Here is an 8399-nt window from a genome sequence, read left to right as displayed (position 1 = left end):
GTGGATCCTCCATAATCTCTTCTATGGCAATCAAACCGAGTGGAAGAGGTAGACCGTCAGGTCTGTAAAATATTTTCGGTTCCGAAGAAGGTATATATTTTGTAGCGAATGATGTTTGGGGAACAACACCTTCCGAATCAGCCACAGATTGAGCTAGTTCAGGTATGATAGGATCATTTCTACTGTCCTCTAGTGGATGCAGAACTTCTTCTGTAAAGGTAGGGGTACCAGAAATTTTTGGAGTAACCGGAGTCTCTGAGGGTGTCAGAACACTTGTTCCAACCCAACCAGGGGACTTTGAGCTGATTAAACAAGTTTGCTTTGTTCGGAATAGTTTTGATTCTGGAGACAAAGATGGTTGACTCATAAGCCTCCACGAATGACAGGGTTTCAATTGAATTTCTTCCACGATTGTGGATTACTCGATCAACTAAAAATAAAGGGGAAAATGTTTCTGAATTAAATGAATTTTAGACGCTTTGACACAACTTGTTTTTTCAATTTTTAAGAGTCAAGAAAAAACAAAAGATGACTCTAGTCGCCTTTGATTTTTAATGAGCCTGAAGTGATAAGTGCTCAGATGGACCTTTTCCTTTAAGGAGTCTGAAAAGGAACGAAAGAGACTAATCTAGAAATCTAGACAGAGGGATTACCAAACCAATCGCAAAACTGTAGAATACTTTTTACGGTACGGCAGTCAATGTTCCTGAATGTTGTGTTCAGTGCATTGCAATCGATAGAGCGGTAGACATGGCTTCCTATGGATAAAGGATATAGCCTATTATGGTCTCCCAATATATACTCGACGGTACGTGGGAGCACATGTCCGTATTGGCACTTGTCGTCTCAAAAAGGAGGAATCACCCAACCCACAGTGAAAGCGATAGTTACCAATCTTTACAACACCGGAATATGTCTCTAACCTAGACTTCTAGATGTTGTGCGTTAGGTTCCAAAGCATTTTTATGTTCATTGAATTTATTTTACAGCTGATATTTCTTAAGAAATTTTCCTTTCAGGTTCACCGCGTGATGTAGATATACAATTCCTAAAATGCAATCTAAGATGATAAACAATCGTTTAATCTTGTTTTTGCAATGAAAATCCTAGCTACTAAATAAAGAGAGACGATATTCTTTCAACATAGAGCAGAGAGCACACACTAGATGCACTGTCCTAAATCAAACCAATAAGCAGTCTAAATGCAAATGCACATGCATGTATTTGTTTTCAGCTTTCTTAATGTGTGAATGACAAGAAGAATGCTAAGTACAAATCTGAATTATCCTTTCAAAGCAACAGTACTAACAAATTTCTCTTCAAACATGAAAGGAAGATAATGACAACACTTTACTATTTTGAATTGAAAACTGCTTTCGACACTTGAAAACTACTAATTCAAATCAAATACAAGAGTAAGTATATAACGGACCATCAAGAACGGTAGAATTCTTTTCTTTGATTGAAAACGACACTTGCGACACTTTCAAATCAAAAGACGACAGTTCAACTATGCTACTACTTTGTAAAAGAGAACTGAAAATGGTGCAAAATACATAAAACAATTCACAGTTCTTTGCACAATGGAGGCGGAAAGATGGAAAGGAAGGGGGTTTCGATAGTGGTATATCGATCACAAACAACAAAACTCCTGAATAGACCTTAAGGGAGTGAACTCAGAAACCAAAATCTAAGAGCAGAAGAGGTCTTGTCTGATCAGCGCACCTGTAACACAGGGAAAGTGCGATGCAGCACACCTACTGCACACGGGAGGTGCGATGCATCCAGATTCCCAAGAGTAGAAGGTGCGATGGTCCAGGGACTAGACTTCAACTGGGTTCTGGGTCACAGTTTGCAGCTCAGTTCAGGGATTTATGCCAAGCAAGTGATGTTCAATAAATATAAATCACAGGCGCTAATCTAATGAGGTTACTAGAGCCACCACTAGGGCAATTAGAAATTTTTCAAATCGATTGTTCAGTTTATAAACAAAACCCAGAGATAGACTAAAGCAACATTGATCTACTTTTCACTTGCATAGAAAATGGAGTTCAAAGGCTAGCTGGCTTGACTTCAGGCTCCGTCTGTAAGTTTATAAAACAAACAAATATAGACAAACGAACAATCTATTCACTCCCCAGTGGAGTCGCCATTTTGTTATCGGGAAATCTAGTGCCCACTCGGAGTTGCTAGTCCCACTAAGACTGGTAGCTATCTTAGAAAAAAACAAACTAAAACTACTTTTGTTTTCCTTTATGAGAAGTAGATAAGAGTGGAATGAAGGAAACCAATCTCAGTCTTGTGCTTGGTTCCTTGCTTGGTTCCTCTCCTTTCTGACAGATCCTTTCCGCTTCTCCGTCGTCTACCTAGCTTCAAAGAGCACTTGTGGAATCAAAGCAGCATAATACTATCGAAGAACAGAGATCTGCAATCATAAACAATATAGGACCAAATATATATTGACCACACAAATGCATACATCATCAAACATACAAGAATGTGGAGGAAAACATGAATAGCTTTATTAATATCAAGAATAGCAAAGAGGATTACAACCAATTGTTCTGACCCAGCGTCATCCTCCAGCATGAAAGGCCTTCTTTCACCTCATGAAAAGCTTAGATCACCCAACACTATGATATTCCAACAAGAAACCAACAACACTTCCTTACAAGATACAAAATTCCAGCCTCTACATATCTGGGATGAGGGATCCATATATAGGTGATTGCAGGGGGTGAGTCAGTTTCTGGTATTTTGATTAGTGTCCTTTCTCTAATAGTTGTTGATTCCACTTAGAGATTGATGATCTCTTACTCATCCCTAGGCAAATTCAGAATGGCAAGTGTCATAGGAGAAGTTTCTGGAAGATTCTATGATCATCCACCTCGCAAAATATCTCTACCATTTGTCCACTCTCGCCCATCGCACCCTATAGAAGGGCTTTTCAGTATGCATTGCACCCTTTTCACTGGGCAGGTGGGATGCATCGTACCCTTAGCACTGAGTAACCTATATGGTCTAGTTTTGACCAATTCTGAGCAGTTTCCTGTGGAGAACTTCTGGGAGATGATGTAATCAGTTGACCTTGTTCCTTTAGGGTATGAAACTACACTTTTAGGGACTTAGGAGCCCTTGGTTTTCGGACATGTTTGATTGGGGTTGCAGTGCCCAAAAATGTCTATAACACCAACTCATCATCAATATGCAAGATAGGACAATGTATCTTCAATATCATCAACCTGTGACTATGTATGCAACAATAACAACATAAGTGAGGACCAAGCATATCATCATAAAGTAAGGTAGGATATTGTAGCATCATTCTTCAACATCATCAAAATATGCCATGTTCCCAAGTATCATCAATCAAATGTAGGAGTAATGTATCGATAACCATGTCTTTATGAAAACTGTAGCAATTCTCTCAGCCAAAATTCTTCATACATCAAAAATTATGAAACTCAACCACTCATCACATATATTTCATCCATGATAGCAGCATTGTCATCAAATAATCATAGCGTAAGATAATAAGACGACCATCACTAGAGAGTTTTCTATCATCACAACATATAATAAGAATAAACCATGATTAGCAATTCGTGCATCATCATTCAAGATCTTCAGCAACATAAGTATCATCATTGATAAGAATCATTATGAACCAAGGAATTCTAAAGCAAACATAATGCCAACAATGCATTATTAGAAGCATAGAAAATGCTCCCCCTGAACTCATGCCAACTGTTCACTGTTCTATGTTGTCTCATTGTTTCTTCATCATAGAAAAACATACATGACTATTCAAGTCAGAACTTACATATATACATGACTTTCCTTCATAGGATCTGCGTACAAAAATTGAAATACTGAAACTTCACAGCCTCAGCTTCCCTTGAGCCTATATTGTATGTACATGTTCACTGTTACTACACCAAATGTACTGTCAGCAACATGAATTATAGGAATCATCATCAAGTCAAAGCATGTTTTTCTCCCCCTGAGATTATACATTACTGATCCTGAGGACCAGAGAATCATCTTTTGCTCTCATGTACCTCACATCACTTCTGAAGTCACTATTAGAAATATTATTTTAAGAATAATGGAGTGAAATGGAAACCATATTATTTTACTTTGAGTCTGAATCATCCTCATATCTGCGAGAATTTCGTTCTTCAAGCACATATAATTTATTTGGGTTTCTATATCCTCTTTCTATGACTTTCCCAATTTATTCATCCACAACCTTGCAGTTGGTTGATGTAAACACAATTATATTTCCTTTATCTGCCATCTAACCTACACTTAGAATATCATTCTTTAGCCCTTGAATTAATAAAGTATCAATTACTCCTCTATTTTTATTAATTATGGATTTACCCTTTCCCATAACTTTTTTTGGAGCATTAGTTCCAAGAATAACAATACCATATTGGTTTTTTCTTGAGAGCTTCCATCTTACTCTTATATCCAGTCATGTGATGAGAACATCCGTTATCTATGAACCATTCATATTATTCTTTAAATGAGCAAAGTGCAATACCACATCTTATATGTTCTTCTTCTTTATGCTTGTTATAAGAAATGTCATTTGATCCATATTTTTTAGATCTTTTGATATCAATATTCATAGCTTATTGCTTGCCATGTTGTACAAATTTGTTCCTGCATTCTTTTGCTACATGCCCAAACTTGTTACAAGCATAAAATCTTATATGAGCAGATGAATCATAATATTTCTGTTTTATATTCCTTCTATTACAATCAATAGCTTTGTGACCATATATATTGCAAGAAAAAGAATATCCCTTAAAGAAACCTGAGTACCTAGGAGCTGAGGATCTTTCTGTGGAGTGGTTATTTGCTTGTAATTGAAACAATCTACTTTTGCAATTAGTTGTAACATGTTCATAATTATGACGTATCAAACATTCAACATTATTGATCAGAGGAGAAAATTGATCAAAATTTCTATAATTAGGAGTAAATGATTTTCTTTGAAGGTTCACTTTCCTTGGTTGTTGATCAGGTTGACTTCTTATCTCTTTGTTGAGAATTTCAAGTTTTTCATTGTTACTCTTTAAATTCTTTTCGTTAGCTTGTGAACAAGATTCTCCTTCAACTGATTTATGGAAACCAAGACCAGATTTGATGGAGGGAGACCTTCGACTACTAAGAATATTATCCAAGATCTTAGTATTATCTTGAAATCACAAATGTTTATCTTTTTTTTCTAATTTACTTGTTAGGATGTTTACCTAACCTCCATTCTTTGATATTGTTTTTCCTTTTCTAGATACTACTTCTTCATCCCTTCTTCAACGCTTTTTCCTTCCTCCACTCACTACTTTAATTTTAGAATTTCTTCTTTCAACCAATTTTCTTGTTCTTCAAATGCTTGAAGTAGTTTTTCGTTTCACTTATCTAATTTTTCAAGATCTTCTTTTAGAGAGACAATCTCAGCTTCAAGAAATTCACAATATTGTTTAGATTCCACGGAAGCATATATCGATTTAATATGATCCTTACTATCATATGCATGCAACTTATCTTTAAGGTTATCAATATTTTCAAAGCAAGATTAAGTTTTGTTATAAGATCAAAACTCTCTTCTAACCTGTCTTCTTCTGAATCAACAACTCCGTTTAACATAACAAAGGTTGACACATTTTAAGGATAGGATTACCTGGTAGTTCCCTTGATGAGGAATATTCTTTTGGGACTTCTTCATGGATTTCTTGTAGCTTATTGCACGCTTGCTTTGTAGTCGTACAATGCATAACCATATTTAATGTTGAATCAGGTATGCTAAAAAATATGTCACTGAAAGCCTTATTGTTCTTTTACACATCCTTATTTGATGGAGGAATCTTGGTGTAGCCATTGCATACTAGATACCAAACATTGAGGTTCATTAGATTAGACTTCATATTTTATTTCCATTGTTGATAATTTTCTTTGCTTAGCATAGGCACATCTACATTGTCCATTGTTTCCGACTTGCCTTAATCTTCTACTTCTAGAGGCATCATTTTTGAATCTGTTTTCTCTTTAGAGTGCTTACTTTAACTTTTACCCATGAGTGCAGGTTCAGTCAATGTTTCACTTTCATCATCACTATCATTTTCGTATAGATAAGGAAATGGACTACAGTTATAACAAAAGCCCATACCCGATAATTCCTTTTTATTTTCTTCTTCATTCTTGATTAATAGAAAGAGGGTTGATCCCAAACTTGAATATTTGTTGAAATCTGTAACTGTCACTACATTTGATATATCTCTGTCAAAGTTTTTAATAAAAATATCGTTTTATTCTAGGCCATCAAACTCATTACTACTTCTATCTTAAAATGCCATAAGTAATTGACATTGTTGATCAAACTCACCTTCTTCACCATTTGAAAGACCATCACTATCTTCATGTGTATAAAAACTTCTCTTGTTTTCAAAACTTCTCTTATTTATTTTTCATCTTCTTTCCCTTTCTCATGATTTTATTTATAAGGACACTTAGCAGCATAATGACCAAATCTCCCACAATAAAAATACTTGAAGGGAAGCTTACCCCTGAATCTTCCAGTACCCACTTGGAGTTTCTTTACGAAGTTTTCCTCTTCTTCTTCTGATACATAACCTGATTCTTTCTTTTCTTTTCCTTTTTCAGTATATTTGAATGAAACTTCTCTGATATCTAAGGGGCCTACTTTTCTCATTTCATAGGCTGTTAGAATCACATGAAGTTGTAAAACAATAAGATGCTTCAAGTCCAACATTTCTTCTATCGCAGAAACTTTTGAATCAAATTTAGGAGTTAGAGACCTTAATATTTTTTAAACCGGTGATGATTTTTTTATTCCTTCATCTAGATTTCTCATAGAATTGACGACATCATCTACCCTAAGAAAGAAATTTGCGATACTTTATCATTATGAATTCTAAGAGTTTCAAATTGAATTCTAAGAGTTTGAAGTTTGACACTTTTTACCTTGGTGTCACCTTCATAGCTTTGGATAATCTTGTCCCATATAGCCTCTGTCGTATTCAGCTGCATGACTTTGACAAGTTCTGATTTTAATTGTTGAATTGAGACTTCTGTGATCCATAACAGTTATAAGAAGAGCTTCGGCGTAAATCACATATAGAAAGACCTTTTTCGACGCGTTTCGAACCAACAACTGTGGTTCATCGTGAGGACAAGTTGAAGAAACAGATCCAGCTTAGCATGTTAAATAGTCTGAGCAGAGACTCCAACGGCTAAATCGAACAACGGCTACTTTTGACCTTAGGACCCAGGTCAAATTATTATTCATTAATTTAATACAAAAAATATATATTTTTTTTTAATGGTTAGTTTTTTTTTTAAATTAATTAATAATTATATCTATATATATATATATATATATATATATATCTATATATATATATATATATATATATATATATATATATATATATATATAAGTTATAAAATTAGGTTAAAAAAATTAAAAAAATAAATAAATAATAAATAATAAATAATAAATAAATAAAATACTTTTAGAGGTTAGTTTAAGAAGATGATTTACTTATTTATTTAAATTATTATATAATAATATGTTGTTAAGGACGAGAATAATTTCAAGTAATTTATTAATTTTTATATATATATATATATATAAATATATATATATAAAGTTAGGGTTAAAAAATATAAACAAATAATTTAAATGGTTAGTTAGAAAGGTAATTTATTTAATTTAATTAAATTATTTATTATTATATATTAATAATATATTCTTAATATAGGTAAATTTTTTTAATTAAATTATTTATTAAATATAATTAATATTATATTGGTAATATAGTCTTGATATTAATATATTAATAATATTAATAGTCAAATTATTATTTATTAGTTTAATATTATTATTATTATTCTTATTTATGGAAATAAGTTAAATTAGGTAGAAATATATAGGTAAATAAAATAATTTTAATGGTTAGTTTTAATTTAGTTTATTTATTTAAATTATTTATTAATAATTATATATATATATATATATATATATATATATATATATATATATATATATATATATATATTAAAGAAATAATATTAGGTTATTAAGATAAAAGTGAGGTGAGAATTAGTTAAATTGAGGACCTAACTTTTTTACAAACAAGGTAAATGAAAGAGGTTGGTTAAATCAAATAAATAATAATAATATATCTTCGTTAATAGGAAAAAATAAATATAAATAAATAAATAAATAAAAATAAATAAATAAAAAATAAAATAAAATAAATAATTAAATAAAATAAATAAAAATAAAAATAATAATAATAATAATAAGTAAAAGAAATTATTATTTATGATAATAAATACCAATATCAATCAGGGAAAACGGAGCG

The sequence above is a fragment of the Pinus tabuliformis genome, chromosome 8 (assembly GCF_031772625.1).
Source record: "Pinus tabuliformis cultivar Carrire ecotype Pingquan chromosome 8, CPIR1, whole genome shotgun sequence".
NCBI classification, from domain to species: Eukaryota; Viridiplantae; Streptophyta; class Pinopsida; order Pinales; family Pinaceae; genus Pinus; species Pinus tabuliformis.
This window is presented reverse-complemented; position numbering follows the sequence as displayed.